The sequence below is a fragment of the Herpailurus yagouaroundi genome, unplaced genomic scaffold, assembly GCF_014898765.1.
Source record: "Herpailurus yagouaroundi ecotype Mexico unplaced genomic scaffold, PumYag 164, whole genome shotgun sequence".
NCBI classification, from domain to species: domain Eukaryota; kingdom Metazoa; phylum Chordata; class Mammalia; order Carnivora; family Felidae; genus Herpailurus; species Herpailurus yagouaroundi.
In genome coordinates this window covers 31564477-31586136 of record NW_024412405.1, presented here as the reverse complement: position 1 = coordinate 31586136, position 21660 = coordinate 31564477, and the positions used below count along the sequence as shown (strand labels likewise).

The following is a 21660-nucleotide window of genomic DNA, read 5'->3' as shown; positions in this document are numbered from 1 at the left end:
GCCTTTTATGTATAAATATGAATTTAGTCAAGTCTTTGGGTTACATGTTAGCTTGCCTTGGGAATTTGATTAGTTTGTTAGTTTTAAATGTCTTCACCTTCTTTACTCTTCTTTTTTAGGTGTTAGTAGTAGAACTGGCAAAAGTCAAGATTTGTTTTCATGAAAGACATTTGAATGTATAAACATAGACAAGTTTTTTCTGCCTAAAAGAACTGAATATTACATAGGGAAAATGGAAAATAAAAAGCAAACCAACAGTAGAAAAAAAAGAAAAATTAAAAACATCCAAAATTTAACAAGAGCCTGAGATGCATGAAATAAAAAGCAAATTACCTTGTAGTATTCTCAATGGCCCCAAGGCTTCTCTCTCTCTCTCTGTCTCACATACACACACACACACACACACACACACACACACCTCCCAAATTACTGAAGCCAACTATTTTTTAATAATTTTAAATGACTAGGTGGGGAGAGGAATTGTTGCAAAATTAAAGCAAATAATAAGACATATCAATTCCGAAATATTTGCAGATCCCTCTTTTCTAGGGACATCATTAAAGTTATTCCAAATTTTGTCTCAGTAAACAAGTATCCATTGGTTTACAATGATGTTTGGAAATTAAAAGTTTTCTAGAATTCTCTGCTCTCTTCTGGAGAATTTATCTTTTGATTGTATAAAGTAAAGGGCATGGAAGACAATCCAAAGATGAGTTGTGACAAGAAACACAAGAGGAGGAGGACGTGGGTGGAAGGAGTAAAGTCCTGGGTCAAAGTGAGTGGGAGAGGCTGAAAGTCGGGAAGTGGGGGCTTTTCAGATAAAGTGTGTGGAGAGCGAGCAAGGACACAATTTGGGAAAACCAAGTGGCTTGAGAGATTGAGTCAGAAATTGTAGGAGGTGAAGGAAAATAGCAACAGAAAAGTAAGCATCAATGAGGGGAATTGTTTGAACCCAGTTCTTTGGTCTAATCTTTTGAAGACTGAGATATTGGGAAGAAAGACACAGAAGGAAGGGTCTGAGGATTTCATTGTTTTGTCAGGTGGCTTCTATTCCATTTTCCTATGTGTCACATGGTAATGCAATATATTCAGTTAAGAAATAGGCACTGAGAGGGATGTCTGGGTGGCTTAGTCAGTTAAGTGCCGGACCTTGGCTCAGGTCATGATCTGAGTGAGCTCGAGCCCTGCATTAGGCTCTGTGCTAACAGCTCAGAGCCTGGAGCCTGCTTTGGATTGTGTGTGTGTGTGTGTGTGTGTGTGTGTGTGTGTGCCCCTCCCCCACACATGTTCTGTCTCTCTCTTTCTCAAAAATAAATAAGCATTTAAAAATATTAAAAAAAAGAAATAGTCACTGAGAATTGGTTAAGTCAGGCCTGGTATAGACATTATGAATTTGAGGGCAAGTAAGCTTGGGTTCATGCCCACGAGATACTTACATTCTAATAGGGAAGACAAACACAGGTAGACCAATTGATGTGTGTGTGCTCATGTGTGTGATGTATAAATCTAATATATATATGCTATATATGTATGAATCTAATATATGAGATATGTGTATCAATATAATGAATGTATCATGTATGTATGTAAATGTGAACATACAGAGATATACACGTGTGTTTGCATAAGTAATATACTCAGTGTAAGTATGCTTTTCCCCAAATTCAGCTGGTAATTGATTTCACATGATCACTGCAACTTGTCACTCGAGCATCCAGTGACCATCTGAAAACATGTCTGTTAAGTTAATATTGTTTGATTTACTCATCAGTAGGATGGGGAGAATGACAATTTAAAATTTTGCATATATTTCTAGCATTTGTTCACAAGATTTTTAAATATAGAACTTTAGATGCAATTTTAAAGATGTCAACTATTGTTTTTTAATATATGAAATTTATTGTCAAATTGGTTTCCATACAACACCCAGTGCTCATCCCAACAGGTGCCCTCCTCAATACCCATCACCCACCCTCCCCTCCCTCCCACCCCCCATCAGCCCTCAGTTTGTTTTCAGTTTTTAAGAGTCTCTTATGCTTTGGCTCTCTCCCATTCTAACCTCTTGATGTCAACTATTTTTAAGAGTATAGATTTTAAATTTTTTTACTAAATCAAATAATTGTTTGGATTTTGTACATTTTCTCTACTAAATGAAATGTTTAGTTTTTTAAATTATAAAAATAGATGAAATTAGAAAGAATGCTGTGAAATTGTAAAAAGCAATAGGTGCTCTTGGCTGAATAATTTTTCCCCAAAGATGTCAACATCCTAATCCCCAGAACCTGAGAATATGTTGCCTTGCATGGCAAAAGAGACTTGGCAGATATGATCAAATTAAAGATTTTGAGATGAGGAGATTATCCTGGATTATCTGGGTGGGCCCAATGTAATCACAGGTGTCCTGAGACTAAGGATCAGAGTCAGAAGTAGGAGATGTAATGACAGAGCAAGAGGTTGGGACGAGGCAAGGAAGGAGTGAAACAGGCAGCATCTAGAATCTGAAAAAGGCAGAAATGTATTTTTTTCTCTGAACCTCTAAAAAGAGCGCACCCTGCCACCACATTGACTTTAGCCCAATGAACCCTGACTTAGACTTCTGATCTCCAGAACTGTTAGATAATAAATTATATTACTTTAAGCCACTAACTTGGTGATAATTGGATACAGCAGCAATAGGAAGCTATATAATAGTGAATTATTAGAGGAGAGGGAAAACAGATTTGAAGAAAGGAATGAAACTCTACCATGGTGGATGGATGTGGGAACACTGAGGAAGAGAAGAAAGATTGGGACTGAGAAGACAGAAGCATCCAGCCAATCAAAAAGAAGAGAATGTGCATAGTAACAAGCCATCATCAAAGAGAAGGAATTGTGGAATTCTCTGGTGAACACTAGAACACACACAGGCACTTCTCAGTCTAGTGTTTGTGACTAATCCTTTCTTGCTCAAAAGACCCAAGTTTCCTGCATGAGAAGCCTTTTATAAATCCATCAATAATATATCCATAAGTTCCAGGATTGACTCTTGAGAGGATCATCATACACCTTCCAAAGGCTATGTTTGGTCATAGACAACTAATTATACTTGCTCATTAAAGACTTTGGCCTTTGGGCACAGTGAATGTGTCTAGAAGAGTAGAATTAATCACACTTACAATCCTTGTTCTTCTCAGATACAGTTTATGGATTTATTTATATTTATTTATTTAAAAAAAATTTTTTTCAACGTTTATTTATTTTTGGGACAGAGAGAGACAGAGCATGAACGGGGGAGGGGCAGAGAGAGAGGGAGACACAGAATCGGAAACAGGCTCCAGGCTCTGAGCCATCAGCCCAGAGCCCTACGCGGGGCTGGAACTCACGAACCGCGAGATCGTGACCTGGCTGAAGTCGGACGCTTAACCGACTGCGCCACCCAGGAGCCCCTATATTTATTTATTTTAAAGAGAGACAGCATGTGTGAGAGGGGGAGAGGGGCAGAGGGAGAGAGATTGAATCTGAAGCAGGCTCCACGCTCAGTGCAGAGCCCAACACGGGGCTTGATTCCACGACCTTGGGATAATAACATAAGCCAAAATCAAAAGTCTGACGCTTGACCGACTGAGCCCCCCAGGCACCCCTCAGATACATTTTATATGTAAATAAGCAAAATGCATTAATACTTTACTAATAGCTTATTTTTAGTAGCACCCTAAGTTCCAGGCCCCATTCTAAGTGCTTGTGATTGTGAACACAATTGATCATCACTATGACCCTATGTGGGAAGTATTATTTTATTATCCCTGTTTCACAGATGAGAAAACTGAGACAAGGGTAGCACAAGGTTACACAACTCGTCACTGGCAGAGGCCATCAGGCACCTGAGTGTTAAGTACTAGCCACACAGCCTCCACTATGCTGGGTACAACTAGGTTACCAAATAACATAGTTAAGTACTACAATATAGCTACATGCAGAGTTCCCTTGGAACAGAGAGAAAGGGGTACCTGCTTGTGTTCAGGGAGTTATGTGTCTGCAGGGCCTTATAAAAGTAAATAAGACATTGCCAGGTGCACAAGAGGCAAGCATATTTCAGGCCACAGATATGCCGTGAGAGCAAATATTAAAGGCCAAAAGTACATAGTACGTTTGGACAGAGGTGAGGATTTTGATGAGAGCTTAGGGTGCAGGGGGGTAAATGGTGGGAGATGAGCCTGGAATAGTCGGAAGTGGCTTCAATAAAGCATGCAGACCAACTTCTTGTTCATCTTATCTGCCCTGTCCAATGTGGTATATGAAATGTGGCTAGTGCAACTAAGGAGGTGAATTTTTGAATTTATTTAATTTTGATTAAATTTAAGTAACCATACATTGCTAGTGGCTACCGTATTGGACTACACAGTCTTACATGAATGTAAGGTGTTTGAATTTTATGGGACCTAGGAACTTAGGATATGTTTGAAGCTGGGGAATGATATGATTGCATGTGTTTTGGAAAAACATGTTAGGGGGTGATGTGTCTTTACTGGGGAGAAAGTAATAATTTGATGTGTGCCTCTGAGCAGTTACAAGAACTTTGAACCATGCAGTCCTATTGCTTTGGTTACATCTGATTGACATGGATTAGGTGTCTGAGCAAAGCTATCCTCTGTGGCTCGCCAAAAGCCCAAGAGATGGACTGGTGCAAGGGCTCTACGTGTAGAAACTCAGGTGACTCATCAACTCAAAGCATTTGTCTCTCTGAGGAGTTACACTCATACATGTAGAGACTCTGATAAACTGGTAACATGGTAGAAAGAAGGAAGAAGAGAATCAGAGGGAGGGGAACTGAGTCATGGTAGAGAGATTCATGGATTTGCTATTGGGTACCAAAATGACCTGTGTTGTTTTTGCAAAGTAACCACCAGGAAATATTATATAATTTCTAAGAAGCCTTCTGATAATGTCTGTCTTCCTTTCAGTCTGCTGAGTCTTTGCACCAAACCTTCTGTGCTGTGAGGGTTAATTTCAACGAATATGGGATTAGGTTGCGTTATTCTACTACAATAAGAAATAAGCATGCACAATTTTTGTCTGAAACATATTAATAGCATTACTTTGTAACAATGTGCCCTAATAGTTTCAGAATGGTGTGTACCACTTAGGCAGCATTGTGGGTTTTTTTTTTTTTAAGTTTATTTACTTATTTTGAGAGAGAGCAAGGGCAAGCAGGGGAGGGGCACAGAGAGAAAGGAAGAGAGAGAGAATCCCAAGTAGGCTCCGCACTGTCAGCACAGAGCCCAGTGTGGGACTTGAATTCATGAACCGTGAGACCATGACCTGAGCTGAAGTCAAGAGTTCGATGCTTAACTGACTGAACCACCCAGGCACCCCTAGATGGCACTGTTTATTGATAACAGTAAAACTGGCAATTTGTACCTGGTGAGACCCCAGAAGGCCTGGTCACCTAGCAGGAATATGCCTACATGACCAGCAGAGTATAAACAATTCTAGCTGAGACTCCATTTGGGTAATTCATTCATAGTCAGTTGTTCTCTGTGTGGGAGAGAAAGCAGATTCTGCAAAGACCCTTTCAGAGGGGGAATGGCTGGAGCTAGCAAGTAGCTTCTTGGACCGTTTACTGTGAAACAGCCTTTACCTGTGATGCCAATCTTTACTTCAACGTGGTTGCTACATTTGATCTTGTTCCTGAATTAAACTGTAGATTTCTGAGTGTCATTATTTGGGGGTACTGTGGCTCTTCCCTATTTAATTGCCACTTTTAGTGTGATCCTGTTGGCTGAGACTTCTGGAGCTTATCTCCGATATTTACAACCCGAAAGAGCCTGAGTGACTCAAGAGGGGACAGATCAGAACAGAGAAGAGGCCAGTTGGCAAGTGATTGAAATAGTGTTCCCTCATGATAATGAGGGTCCCAACTCTAGCACAGGTGGTGGGAGTCAAGTAGAAGGAAAAGGTTAGAGTGAAGCAGGAGGTAGGCTTGACAGTGATGGGTCAGTGACCATTTAATTGGATGTGAATGTGGAGAGAGCAAGAGAGGAGACAAGGGTCATGGAGGTTCTAACCTTGGGCAAGAAGTTCAGTTATAGTAATTATTGTTTGAGCAATCTCTATAAAATACTGAGAAATCTTTTCCTGTTTTAAGAGAACGGTGAGTACTACAAGTGAGTTGAAGAACTGATACTATAGTCTTTAGTTCAGCCTATTATAATCTATAGTTCAGCCTGGGATGGAAAAATCCGATAACAAAATCAGACTTATGAAACAGATAAACTAGATTTTTGGCAAATGGTGAACACCCCTCTTGTATGCCCACTTGTTTACCATCATTATTCCTTAATTAAATCAATAATTAGTGAGTGCTATTATGATTCAGGAAAGGTGCTACATGTTTAAGATACAGACAATGTAAACCCTGCTCTCTGGTCTCAAGGGGCTTGTGATGTAATACCATGAGGTATTGGAGAGACTGGAGTAAAGTGGAAGCACTGACTGTGAATCGAAAAAAAAATCAGACATGAGGATCATGAAATTATGAACTCACAATCTGAAAGTAAGGACTTTAATTATAAAAATTGATTTGCCAAAAAAAATAATAACAGCAGATTTGCAATTCTAAGTTTTTCAGTGAAAGGAAGAGCAATTCTTCCTTTTAACCCCTACAAAATTGTTTATTTCAGCCGTAAGCAGGAGGCTTGCACTGTTTGCAGCGTAGCTCACTTTTGTCTATAGGAAACTAGGAAAATGTGGGCAGACATATACCACCCTGAGGAACTATCACTGCTGCTGCAAAATTGCTGGTTTAGGTGGTGCTGGAACGAGGAGGGAAGTAGCAGAAGTTTCCAGCAGGCTTTGTCAACTTTGGCCCTATTGAGGAGAATCTGGCTGCAAGTCCTGCTTACCCAACTATATCTCTGCTCCTACTTCCCTCATTAATTGGACCAGCCATGCCTCACACTGCCTTACACTGCCAGGTCCTGAATTATAGTCATAAGCAGGAATCTGAAAGACCTTAAGAAGCAAATCTAGGAAGGCAGAGTGGGTGGATGGCTTTTTTCCCCTTCAACCATCTAATCAATGTTCACGCAAACTTCAAAACTCAGTATCAGCATCAGCCCCCAGGTCCAGGTAGAGTTCTTCAGTTTCTCTACTGTGTAACTATGCTCATAAAATTGCTGTGTATTGCTTTATCCTGATGTATTATAGCTATTTAACTTAATGTCTGTCTCCCCCAACATGGTGAATTCCTGGAGAGCAAGCACTGGATCTCATTAAGTTTCCTGTCCTTTGAATTGAAACAGTACTAAAGCATAGTAAGTACTTAATATTTGTTAAATGAGCAAATTATTGAAGAAGACAAGTGAGAATAAGAGGGATAAATTGATAAATCCATTATAGAGGACAATTTGGTATTATTTACCTACCAACATTACACGTATAAATTCCTGGATCCAGCAGTTATGTCTATAAGAATTTATCCTAGATATATATAGGTACATGTACCAAATATTTATGTACAGTGTTACTCACTGTAGTATTGTTTGTTAGCAGAAGTTTAGACATGATGGAAATGTCCATTTATAGTGGATTGATAAAATAGATTATGACATACCCATACAATGGAAGGCCAATCAGCTAATGAAAAACACAGTGTGGAAAGATTTTCAGGATATAATGTTAAAGCAAAAAATAAATAAATTAATAAGATTCATAACAGTGTAATATGCAAACATTTGTATAAAAAATGGAGGAAATATCTGTATCTTACATTTTCTCTTATATGTATAAATGTCTTTGGAATGACCCAGAAGAAACTAAATAATTGCCCATTCCTCTTTTTTGGAGATCAAGGCTTGGGGAGCGAGGGAGACTTTTCACTATCTTTCTTTCTATACCTTTATTTTCTGAAAAATGTAAATATATGGCTGATTCAAAATACATTGTGTAGGGGTGTCTGGGTGGCTAGGTTGGTCAGACTCTTGATTTCAGCTCAGGTCATGATCTCATGATTTGTGAGTTTGAGCCTAGCATTGGGCTCCATGCTCTCTCTCTTCCTGTCTCTGCCCCTTTCCTACTCGCTCTCTCTCTCTCTCAAAATGAATAAAATAAACTTAGAAAAAAAGAAAAAGAAAAATATATTGCGTAAATATTTTTTAAAAAGAAAACTGCCTATGATGGTTATAACAAGTTTATTCATAACTGACAAAAGTTGGAAGCAAATAAGATGTTTTTCATTAGGCAAATGGAAAAATAAACTGGTATATCCAGACAATGGAATAGCTAAAAAGCGATGAGCTGTCAAGCAATGAAAACACATGGAAGAACCTTAAATGCATATTGCAAAATGAAAGAAGCCAATATGAAAAGGCTACCTAGTATATTATTCCAACAAGATGACATTTTGGAAAGGCAAAACTATGTAGACAGTAATGCCAGTGATTGCCAGAGATTGGGGGGAGGGAGGAATGACTAGGCAGAGCACAGAGGATTTTTAGGTCAGTGAAACTATTATGCAGAATACCATAATAATGGATACATGTCATTGTCCATTCATCCAAATCCATAGAATGTACAGCACCAGGAATGATGTCCTAATGTAAATTATGGACTTTGAGTAATAATGATGTGTCTGTGTAGATTCATCCATTTAACAAATGTACCAGTCTGGTGTGAAATGTTAACAGAGGAGGCTGTACATGTGTAAGGGGAGGGGGTGTATGGGATTCTCTGTACCTGACTCTCAATTTTGCTAAGAATCAAAAGTTGCTATAAAAATAGTCTTAAACAAAGAAGTATTCCTTAAATAAAGAAAAAAAAAAAAAAGAAAACTGATGAGTTAGATTTACACTATAATTAAAGGACCCTAGATTCTGAAGCCACTCGAGGCCATTCTCTGGCCATTGCAATCTAACACATGTGGGCTATGAGGATATAAGTGTATATGTATGTATACATGCATATATATATATATATATATATACACACACACACACACACACACACACACACACACACACACACACACATTAACTATTAAAAGCCATTGTACTTTCCTGCCACCTATTAGTTAGTGCTCAGGCCTGCTATAAGTTTAGCTCACCCTCTGGTCTAGCCATAGTTTGGATCAAGTACTCATATTCCTTTCTGGCACTGTGGAGAGACGGTGGAGGTTCCCACCCAAGAAGGTGGACTCTGCAGTCAGTGTGCCTAGATTGGATTTCCAGACACATCTAATTCCTAACTGTGTTAACCTTAGTCTTTTGCTTTGTTATCTCTATCATGGATATAACAGCAGTTCCTATAGTGTAGGGTTTTGGTGAAGATCAAATGAAATAATACATGTGAAGCACTTAACAGTAATCGGCACATATTTAAACTATTGGTGTTGCTATTTTTATTGTTATTTTTATCATCAGCATTACAGCCATCATCAACCATGCCTAATCTCTGCCTGTTTGTAGCATGAAGAGTCAGAAAGGACTCTCAGCTGAGTCCTCCTGGTTCTTCCTGACATTTGCTATAAACCTAAGGTTTGAAGTCCTGGTTAAAAAAATTGTGACATCTTCATTGTGGCCTGCCAGTTGGTAAAGAAATAGATCTCATCAGTCTCACTATACCAGGAAAGACATGGGCATAAGGGTTAAGTGATTTGCCCACAGTGAAGAGTGGATCTGTAAGGAAAGAGAACCCAGGCCCCTGTGCGTTCTCCACTGGGCTCTCCATTAGTCTGCATTATGCTGGCACCATCAAAGTGCATTAAGCAATGCACCAGCTCTTGAAGTGCTGACAGTAATTCATTAATTCTGACATCTGTCTACTCCCAGCCAAAGGGAAATTGGCTTTGCAAGTATCATCCTGATGATATATCTTTGTTTTAGCATGCACATAACATTTTTTTCCATCTGGGAGGAAGAAGGGGAACCCTGTATCTTTCAACCCTCAGAGATCCTAGGTAATAGATGAGAGAACTTTGAAATGCTGGTTTGTCCTATTTGCATTTTTTGCATTTTCACATCACTTTTGGAATCTCTCTGGGGTGAGGAGGTATCTTAGTCTGTTCAGGCTGCTATAACAATATCCCAGACTGGGCAGCTTATAAGCAACAGAAATTTAACTTCCACTGTTCTGGAGTCTGGGGGGGGTCTGAGATCAAGATGCCAGCATGGTTGGGTGAGGCCCCTCTTCCTGGTTCATAGCCTGTGCCTTCTCACTGTGTCCTCACATGAAGGAAGAAGCTAGAGAGTTCTGAAGGGTCTCTTTTATAAGAACATTATTCCCATTCATGAGGGTTCCACCCTCATAACCTAAGCACACCCCAAAGGCCCCGCCTCCAATCCTATCCTTTTTGGGAGTTAGGATTCCAACATCTGAATTTCAGGGGGACACAAACATTCAGATCATAGTACGAGGAGACAATCATTTAATAACAATTATTAAGTTAATGTATGAAAAGTACTTAGAAATTCAATGCCTGACACATTAACAGTGCTATATAAGTATTTACTATCCTCATTATTATATAGTAATAAGTAATAAGTGCTCATTTTGGCTGATTTATTCATTGGATAGAAGACATAGAAAAAACCTGTTCTATTTCAGGAGATATACTCAGCCAAAAAGGTTTGCTTTACAAACTTCATCATATCCATCCAGGCAGCCACCACGAAGCAATTGGCATTAGCATCTGCAATAAAACATTGGCCATCCCCAGGGTAGGAGCTATGTTCTAAAGAGACCTCAAGAACTCAGACATGCACAGTGAGATAGGCATGATGAATCAAAGTTATTCCAAGCATGCTCAAGGCTTCCCAGTTCAAGGCCGGAGTGAAACCAAGGCCGAACCCATTTGGCCACCTCCACACCCAGACGCATTCTTGATTGACCTCTTCAAGCTTTGAGAGCCACGAGGAGGTATGCATTTTCCTCAAGTGTTTAGAATTAGCCCCTTTTTAAATCAAAGATTTGGTTCTAAATGAAAAGACACTGGTGTGGCTTAGTGGTACGGGCTCCTGGTATGTAAAATAAGAGGAACCATCAATTACGTGCAGGAATAATTGCTTGGGAGTTCAAAAGCCTAGCATGTATCTTGAGCAGTACATTTTACTTCATCAAAACTTAAAAACTTATTTTTCTTGTTCTATATTTTATGAGGACAAAAACATACACTTAAACATTCTATAATGTAAGTTACTACCTGTCCCTACAAGCTGGCTCTGAAACTGTTATAGCCCTTCATTTGGCAAAATGAATGCTGAATCATGCTGAATATAACTTCTGATTTATTTTGCTGAATATAATGTCTTTATAATGCTGCATATAACTCCTGATTTATTTTTTGAGTTGAGCCAAACATGTTTTTACAATTTTCTAATCTATAGTATTAAATCCAACCTAAATTCAACCAACATTTATGGGCAGCACAGAAATTTAGAACATATTTCTTTTTTTAAGTTTGTTTGTTTGTTTGTTTATTTATTTATTTATTTATTTATTTATTTATTTATTTATTTTGAGAGAGAGAGAGAGAGAGAGCAAGTAGGGAAGGGGCAGAGAGAGAATCCCAAGCAAGCTCTGTACTGTCAGCACAGACCCTGATGTGGGGCTCAAATCCACAAATCATGTGATCATGACCTGAGCCAAAGCCAGATGCTCAAAGGACTGAGCCACCCAGGCACCCCTATTTCTAAAATATTTTGGGTTTATAAAATTCCATAGAAGGACCAAATAGACATGTATATGGATGTTTACTTTTAAAGAACATTTTTCCATTTTCCATTTTCAAATTCTTCAGCCCAGAGAGAGGACACATCAGAAAAGTGATGTCCTAGTTTATAATGACTGCATACTACAATTGCCTGTACCTTCTAACCTGAACATTTTTCTACTCTTGTTACAGTCACTTCTGTGCTATAGCTCAGCTGGACTGTAATTTTTAGGAGCTGTCTTGAAAATGGGAGCATTCGGTTAATTGTTGAAATGATGGATTCATAAAGATGACCCTGGGAGTTCTAATGACTTGACTTCTCTCAGTAATGTTCTCCAAGTTTGCTAAGCTTCTTGCAAAGCCTCCCAGGCTATTATGGAAGGTGCATTTCAGAAGCTGTGGTAGGAACCCCCACCTGGCATGACTTTTGTGCATTGTTGCTTCCCTGCCAGACGCAGGTGTTGATGCTGGAATCTACTTCTGCCCTCAGATGTGAAAGAACTTTCAAGCATCTTCGTCACATTTTTATCTATGTCAAAATAATAAAAGGATCAGAATTCTTATATTTCAGAATGTATTTTTCCTCTGATGGTTTTACAAAATATCCCATGTGTAGAACTTGTGTTGTTTCTTTAAAAATTTTTTTTTAATGTTTATTTATTTATGAGAGAGAGAGAGAGAGCGTGAGCAGGGGAGGGGCAGAGAGAGAGGGAGCCACAGAATCTGAAGCAGGCTCTAGGCTCTGAGCTGTCAGCACAGAGCCTGATGCGGGGCTCGAACTCAGGAACCGTGAGATCATGACTCCAGCCGAAGTCAGACACCCACTGACTAAGCCACCCAGGAGCCCCGAACTTGTGTTGTTTCATATTTCCTGAGCTCAGAGTTTCAAAGGACTTTTCTATCCTAAAGAATGTTGGTTCCCACAGTGGACTTCCTATCTTGTGCATCTGTGCCCCAGCCTTCCAGCCACTATGAGTAGAGAGAGAAAACAATCCTTCCTACCTTAAATTTTTGTTTTATTTTGAAGAGAATCCAAAATAGTTTGGGTACCATGCCTCCTTGTCCTTGATAGAGTTGTGTGTATTGTTGATGTCAATTAAAAGGGCGATAACAGGAGCACATTCTTTTTGGCATAACGAGGCCATAACTTACACAAAGAATTCACCAAACAAAGACAGTAGGTCCATGAGTGAGCCTGTTTTAATTGAATTGGTATTTATACAAGGTGACACCCTCTTTCACACCACCCACCTCCTCCCTGGGTGACTCAGCCACTGAGGGAGAAGCCTCTGAACTGTTCATTAACACAGTCAAGTAGAGGTGGAAACGACATTCATTAAAACTCCAGGTACACATTAGTTTCAGCAAGATCCACCTGGGGAACCACTAAAGGCAGTTCAGACACAAAGTCCCGGTTTTCTGCCCAAGAGAGGTAAGTTGAATTATATTTGCAAACATAAACATATCTGCTTTACGTGTATAACTTTCCCTGTTTTCTTTGCAATTGATTAAAATCAGAACTTACTGTATTAACTTTATCTTTTCTCCAGTTAAATTTCGACAGCTTCCAAGGGGACTGCTCTGCTTGTCAACAGCTCTGCTGCTGAGTGTGATTTTTATATGGCATTGCCTTTTAACTTCTCTGCAACTTAACACATTTCCGGGCAGCAGAGAAATGAGAACCTCTTTGAGTTTCTGTGTGGGAGCTGTCAGCTGGTGAATCCTGTCACCCATAAGGATAGTAAATTCTTCAAGGCAATTCTATTGTCTCAAGTGACTATAAAAACATTTTTTAAAGGGACCTCCCTGTTTTCACAGATGATGCTTTTACTGAAATGGTGAACTCCATTGTTTCATAGATGTTTTTCTTGCCTGCTAAAAACACTGCAGTCACCGAGATGTAGGGGAGAGATGCCAAGCCCATATCCCCTGTATCCTGTCTTCCCCCAGTAAGAAAAATCACATTTCTTGCATGAGTGTACCATGGGATAAAGCAAGGTGGGTGAATTGACAGGAGTGTGGCATCCTCCAGGGATTCCTGTGCAATTGGCTAACTTTTCTATATTATATCCTGGGTTCTAATCTGAGAATTGATTTAATGTAGATGGGGGCCAATTTTCCACCTCTATTTATATCCTAGTCCTGAAAAATCAGTTTTAGAAACAGATTCTTTGATAGGAATAGAAAAGTTATTCTAAGCAGGCTTTCCTTTGTAATTGATAGCAAAGCCAACTTCTCTGACTGGTGTTTGTTTCTCCACCTTTTCCATTCATGATACAGAGCTGTGGGAATCCAACCCACCATCACTTGTTGTCTGTAACAGGAGCTCTGTCCCCTCCAAAGGGGTGTTTCCCACAGCACACCTGGCTCTGCCTTACGTTCTAACGTTCTCATCACTTCCCATTGGTGACCAGGTCATGTGTGTCTCAGAGATTGAAAAGTCAATTCCCAAAGGTTTACTGAGGAACTTCATAACTTGGCTTTCAAACATCTATAGTAATCAGCATTTGTAGTTTATAAGTTGAGTTTTCATGAAATGAGATCAAATTTAACACTGGCTTTCACTTTCACAGTTGATATAACAGATACAGTTGATATAACAGATACAGTCTTTCTGATATTTGTTGTACTCCAATTTTTATTGGAACAATCAATTTGAGAAAACTGAGATATGTTATCAGTAGAAATTTTAGTAAAACATTTGGTTGATTTTAAATATCATGTGACACAGAACACATGAACAAGCTAGGGTTTTTATTAAAATTTTAGCTTCATGTAAATCTTTAATCCAGTTGACATAAATTTGATTCGTACGGAGCATAGCCTTGTCTAGTCTAACCCATGAATTTTTTAGATGAGGACAACAAAAACATCAATGTTGAGCGACTTGCCAAGACATAGTTAACAGAACCAGAACGAGAAGACTGACCTTTGTCTTACTGAATTTTTTCAATGATTTTTTTCAAATTTCTTTCACATAAAATATATAGTAGCAATAAATGAGCTTCCCTCTGGCTTTATAAAAGGGCTAAAATGATATAGAAATAAGAATGTCTTTATCCAGTAATATACTTGTGTGTATAGTGTGACCATGACATAATGAGACATTTTTATTTGTGGTTTCTGGGCTCAGTCTTGTTATTCATTGTGTTCCCAGAGTTTCCATCCAAGGAGCAGTCAGCCCTCTGTAGGAAGGCAATGTGGCATGTGTGGAGGTTGTGGTGCATCTAATCAGTGACATCCTCAGCTCAGCCACCATTCTGTAGCTGCAGTACCATTCTGCTTTCCCGGTTGTCTTCTTTAACCACTGGAGTTTTGACTGAAATACCTAAAACAATCATTTTTCTGTAAACAAAACAAAGAGAATATGCTCTGAATGGCTGAACTCATGCTGTGGAATGAGCTGCATATAATTCACTAACATGATTTAACTGAGGGTGTCCCTAAGTTTCAGGCATTAACTTGAAGCATTCTTTAAGAAGGAAGTAATAAAATCCTTGGCCAGCAGTCCAAAGGAAATCTCTGTTGTCCCACACAGTTTGTCTTCTGATACTATCTGCGTCTAGGCCATTTGTTGATCAAATTTCCTTTTCTCTTGCTGAGAACTTTGAAATAAGCGTTTTATGTATTAATATCTATGTACTGTTTTCAGTTGCTCAGAATTTACCTTTTAATCAAAAGTCTTCATCACATGTGTTTCTTAAGTGTTTCTAGTTTACTGTTGTAAAAATCCATGTGATTTTAGAATTTGGGAAAGGCCCTTCTTCAAATGGATGCTTTGTCAAATGACAGCTATATTTATCAGATTGCATTTTATGTTAGCTGCTAAACTTATTAAGGATATAAGTCATCCTTTTATTGTGATTATTAATTGGAAGAGTGTATTTTATGGCTGTCCATTAAATGACAACTGGCTTACTTCTAGACATGAGAATTAATGTTGCTGAATCCTCATCATAGATGTGTATTGAGAGCTCTAAGCATCTAAATTATTTATTCTACATTTCTAGACTCAAGTTTCCCTGGCCTAAAATATGATTAAGTCCCCTTTATATGGAACCTCCTGGGGGAAAGTAATGTAGACCATAGTTTCAAACTGGAATATCAACATCCCAGGAGACTGGCAGTATTTGAGAAAATGCACAGATGCCTCATGGTACATCTGCACTGAGAGCTAATTTTAGTTAAAACGTTTTGTAGAAAAATGCTCTGCAACAATTCTTCCCTTTTCCCCATTCCTTCCCAGCATCCTCTCCTTTGTCATTAGGTAAAAGTTTGAAAGGAATTCATGTAAAAAAACTGCAGGAGGTTAGAGTACAGAGAGACTTGGATTTAATCGTTATCCTACTTTGAACCAAGGGTAACTTGTACAATCATGCATATCTCACAGCACCAGTACATAAAAAGAAATTTTAGAATTCTTAATGACATATGTATTGTATTACTATTTCTTTTAAAATAGCACAAAGAAAAGTAAAACATCAAAAAAAATCTCTGAAAAAAAATATCCAAAAGAAAAATGTGGGACCCTGATTTTTAAAAAATCACAAAAATTTACTGTAAGAAACAAATTTTTTGAGTAAAACCTTCCTGGATGGACAGTTTGAATATATTATAAATGTCACCTCTTCCCAAATCATTTTATAGGGTTCATGCAATTCTGATCAAAAGTTCCAAAAGAATATTTATGTTGGAAATAGATGAAATAATTTTAAAGTTTACCTGAAAGAAGTAAATAGATGGGAATAGCTGATAGCATTTATACATAGGAAATTAATTAGGGGTGCTTGCACTGGCACTAAAATGTATTATAAGAAGATAATAATTAAAGTTTGTTTCTATTGCAAGAAACTAAAAACAGATTTATGGAACATACAGCCACATTCTAGAATATGTAAGAATTTTATATGTGACAAAGGAAAAATCATATGTCAATAGGAAAGGGATTCATTCCACCATTAGCCAAATAATTCCATATGTATTAGAGTTTCCATGTAACAATAAAGTATTTTCTTATTTATTTATTTATTTATTATTTATTTACTTACAATTTTTTTAGGAAGAGGAAGAGCGCACACATGCAGAGGAGATGGGTAAAGGGGGAGAGAGAGAGAGAGAGAGAGAGAGAGAGAGAGAGAGAATATTAAGCAGGCTCCACACTCAGCATGGAGCCTCATGCAGGGCTCAATCCCATGACCCTGGGATCATGACCTGAACCAAAATCAAGAGTCAGACACTTAACTGAGTGAGCCAACCAGGCACCCCTAAAATATTTTTAAAAAATTATAAGAAAACGTGTAAACATTTAATTAATCTTATTTGTCCAACAAATATCCCTCTAGAACTGATTATGTGCCACGTACTGTAATAAGTTCTGGAAACACAACTGTGGCAAAGATGGTCTTGTTTCTCAATTTCTCAATTTTCTCAAGATTTACTCTGTGTGTACGTGTGTGTGCATGCATGTTGTACCCTGGGGATAGAAGGATAGTCAGCCACACTAACAGGCAATCTGTTTGGTAAATGTTTTTATGGAGAGATACTCTTTGCTATTTCAACACTTGGTAGGGCCCTTAATTCAGCCTGGGGAGGTGGGGGGCTAGGTTGCAATGGTGTCACTGAATGCTTCTGGGAGGTTATGTGACCTGAAGAATGAATAGAAGTCTTTCCTGAAAAGAGAGTAAGGGGCAAGGAAAGCTCAGAATGAAGACTGTTTTAGGCATAGTGCAGAGAGTAAGCAACAGCCTAAAGGTGGTAAAATTGATGAAACCCTCAAGGAATTGGCATGACTTAGTGTGGCTGAAACTAGAGCTTGAGTGAGGAATGGAGAGTGGGGAGAGATGAGGCAGCATCTGTGGACCTGTGAGCCTTGTTAACAACTTGACTTTTATCCTGATGGAGATGAAGCACCACTGAAGAGTTTTAAGCAAGATGGTGGCTGCTTCGGTAGAGAATGGGTTAGAAGAGATTAAGTCTAGACACTTGGGAATACACCTAGGAAGCTTTTAAAATAGTAACAAAGAGATTATGGCAGTTTGAATTGGTAGCTTGAATACAGAAAGAAATACAATCGAGAGATATGTAGGAATAGAATAGAATAGAATCTCTTTAAATTATTAAAGAGATTAATAAATGGTAATTCTAAGTGCTGGCAAATGTATGGACATTTATATGCTGCTGGTGCATTATAAACTGACAAGGTTTAAGGAAGGAGATTTGACAATAGGGATCAAGAAGATTTTAGAAGTTATCTCCCTTAGCAAGTAATTTCACTTCTAGGGATCCATCCAAAGAAAATAATCAGACATGTGATCAAAGATTTTTGTATGGTTTTGTTGGAAACAACAGAGAAATTATGTTATAATAATAGATGGTCACATAAAATGAAATATATTTTAGTTGCAGAAGGAATAATCATTTAAATATTTTTAATGACATTGAAAAATGTGGATCAGTGAAATCTAATAGGCAAAGAGAACCTTTGAAGAAAATAATGATACGTGAAAGGTGTCTCATTTTTTCTTTGTGCTTTCTTTGACTTTATGCATTTTCTACTGAGCATGTATTACTGATATAATGAAAAAGATGATACTGTGTAAAATTGGGATAAAGAATGACCTTATGACAGAGCCATTGTGAATGTGAAATATGGTAAAGTACTTACAGTAACTAATGGGGTTTTGGTTCATAGTCCGTGGTAAAAATTTGGGTTTTAATTCATTTAACAAATGCTTTCAGATAGAACTGAAAATAGCCCATGAGAGGCACTGGGTGGATCAGTCAGTTAAGCGTCTGACTCTTGATTTCAGCTCAGGTCATGATTTCATGGTTCATGAGACTGAGCCCCATGTCCGGCTCTAGGCTGGTGACTTGGAGCCTGCTTGGGATCCTCTTTCTCCCTCTCTCTCTCTCTCTGCCCCTTCCTTGCTCTCTCACCTCTCAAAATAAAGAAATAAACTTAAAAAAAAAAGGAAATAGCCCATGAAGGGCTCAGGTGATAGATAATTTTTGTTAGTGTTTTTTACTAATGAATATTAGATCAGTGTCTTTAATAAAGTGAAACAGATCATTGTCCCAGACAGTAAGACTCTTCATGCTAGAACTTGATGCTGTCATTCCATGGAAAAGCTAGGTGGTAGCAACCTGGGCAGGTGGGGGCTCATAGTAAAAATAGAACAGTCAGAAAATTTTATGGTGGGTACCAGAGAACCGGTAGCATGTAGACATCTGGCTGGTTGAAAGCTTTTATCTGCACTACATTCCCAACTGTTTCACCGTCAGTAAGCAAGTTTCCCAGTGCTAAGCTCAGACTGTGAGGCTGTGTGACTAAAGAAATAGTAAATTTCTAACCATCCCAGCAAGCTAAATGAGTCCTTACCAGCCTGATAATTATTGGATTTCCTTCTACGCTGCATGTGAAGGCTAAACACTATCCATTAATTTAAATGGACTTGTTAATGTTTGCTCTTCATGAAGACCTGTTTGTTTTCTCCTTCCAGGATATTTCATGTTCTTTTAGGTTCTTTAGGTGGTAATTGTTTGGGGTTTGTTTTATTTATTTTCCAGAAACTAAGGCTTCTCTTTATTGGTTTGTAATTACCGGGCTCCTCTTATTCTTCTATAGAAAATAGTTTAGTAGCATTTGTCTTTTTCCCGTTTCTAGGGGTTTTTCCCAGTTACTAGTGATTTTTGGGAAGCAAGTCCTGGTGCGTATGGCACTATTATTGAGCCGTGAAACCCTCTAGACTTTCATACACAGAGGTGAATGTACATATGCCATTTTCTAGGCATTTTTGCTATATTTATTTCCTTATTCTACCTTAGCTTCTTAATACTTTCCATCACTACAGTGATTTCCCCTAGGTGACTCTGAGTTCTTTTTCATAAAGATATAAGGTGTATTAGAAGTTTGAGGGGCGCCTGGGTGGCTCAGTCAGTTAAGCGTCCGACTTCGGCTCAGGTCATGATCTCATGGTTCGTGGGTCCGAGCCCCGCATCGGGCTCTGTGCTGACAGCTCAGAGCCTGGAGCCTGTTTCAGATTCTGTGTCTCCCTCTCTCTCTGCCCCTCCCCCACTCGTGCTCTGTCTCTCTCTGTCTCAAAAATAAATAAACATTAAGAAAATTTTTTAAAAATTTTTAAAAAATAAAAAAGAAGTTTGATAAATTGGAAGATTTTGGAGTTAAAATATCGAAATATCACTCAATGCAGATCTCTGCATACCTTGGTACAATGATCCAAGAAAGCCTACTCCAATCTTACTCTCGGTTGAGGTCCATCAGCAATCTACAGTGGAGGAAAAGTCATTCTTCTCACCCTTTCTTTTAGCCTGTCACTTTCCACCCATGAGTCCCTTTTGTTTCCTGGGCTTCTGGGACAGGAACTTCATTACCAGGTTGAATACCAGCTGTGCACTAGCTATGCAGCCTCAGGTAAGCTACTCATCCTAAAACCTCTTTCCAGAAACAACTACTTTCAGCCACTGCCCACATTTCCAACTCTTGCCCTACCTTCTGCAAAGAGTCTGACTTCATTGAAATAATTCATCATAAAGTTTCATTTAAGTGTGGAATGAGGATAATAACAGCATCAAACTTAAAGCATTGTGTAGGTCTTAAATGAGATAATACATGTAAAATCTGAACTCAATAGAGTTGACACTATCATATGACCAGTGGTCAGAATTGATTTTTTTCTTTTTTTTTTCCCTTTCTTCTTTCATCCTCTAGTTTGTTAGCCTATATTCTGCTCTTTTCTGCCTCATTTTTCGTATTCCCTTTCCTCTATGCAACACCCATTCCGGTTTCTTTGCTCACCGGATCTTTCTGAATAGAAAGTTAGCAGAGAATAGTGAAGGCCTTATTAGGTAAGCCAAGAGTCATTTTGCCCTTGTGTGGGATGGGAAGACCGATTCACAGTCTTTTTTTCAAGAAGACCCAAATGATGAAGGAAAAGAGTGTAGCTTAGGAGGTGGCCCCGGAAATTTTTAGGGTTGGGACGGGTGGAGCTGGGACTGAGATTGGGTTTAACCTAACAGACCTAAGGGCTCTTGGGGAAATGCTCTTATTACAAATAGAAAACACTGAAGAAAATTGAGACAGACCATAAGGAGATGAAGAAAAACTGAGAAGACAAATCAAAGAAATAGGAGATGTTTGATAGTTACAAATACATCCAAAGAGAACTAAGAAACTTAATTGCTTCTGTGATTCAGAGCTTAAGGAGAATGATTTCATCTAAAACCTAAGGACAGATGTCTTTGTGTGTAGGCTGTGAGCATCGGGTAAAAACCAGCTCTTTCTGCTGCTTGGCCACAAAGGGGAAATGAAAGATGATCCAGAAGCTGAAAAGTTTTTCTATCTTTATTGACTTGAAGTCATGATTTCATACTAGAATTTTCAACTTAAGCATTTGATGCTTTAAAGGAAAATGTTTTTTTAAATTCCCAGTATAATAGAGACAAACAGCTTTCATACATCTTTTCCCATAAAATACCACATATAAAATACAGTTGCTCGTGGGGTGCCTGGTCACTCAGTCAGTTAAGTGTCTGACTCTTGGTTTTGGTTCAGGTCATGATCTCATGGCTTGTGGGTCAAAGCCCCACATTGGGCTCTGCGCTGACAATGTGGAGCCTGCCTGGGATTCTCTCTCTCCTTCTCCCTCTGCCCCTCCCCCACTTGCATACACACACTCTCTCTCAAAAATGCATAAATATTTTTAATAAAAAATAAAATAAAATAGAGCTACTGGTAATCTGCCATCAGTGAGGCATATGCACTGGTAACAGTGTTTTGAGGAGCCAACGTTAGAGTCTCATCTTTCTCCTGAGAAGTTAAAAAACTTATTTGGAATGAAACTGAAGGACAGCACTTGGAAATAAGTCAAATTGGCTGAACTGAGGCTACTAAGGCAGCATTATTAGATACCTTACAGACACATATAGACACAAAGGTGGGGCTGAAGGAGATTGTGTGA

The 21660-nt window shown here is 38.6% G+C and overlaps 1 protein-coding gene across 18 annotated transcripts in view; it reads left to right on the top strand.

Moving 5' to 3' along the window:
• SCEL (sciellin) overlaps window positions 1-21660 on the top strand; it is a 322196-nt gene that overhangs the window by 195640 nt on the left and 104896 nt on the right. The window contains exon 1 of one of the 18 annotated variants that reach the window (XM_040487304.1): window positions 12965-13115. The exons of 16 other annotated variants lie outside the window; for them this stretch is intronic. The gene's annotated coding sequence lies outside the window, so the exon portion shown is untranslated. Of the gene's footprint in view, window positions 1-12964; window positions 13116-21660 lie in introns of those variants that run through there. One more of the 18 variants, XM_040487299.1, reaches the window with a different exon arrangement.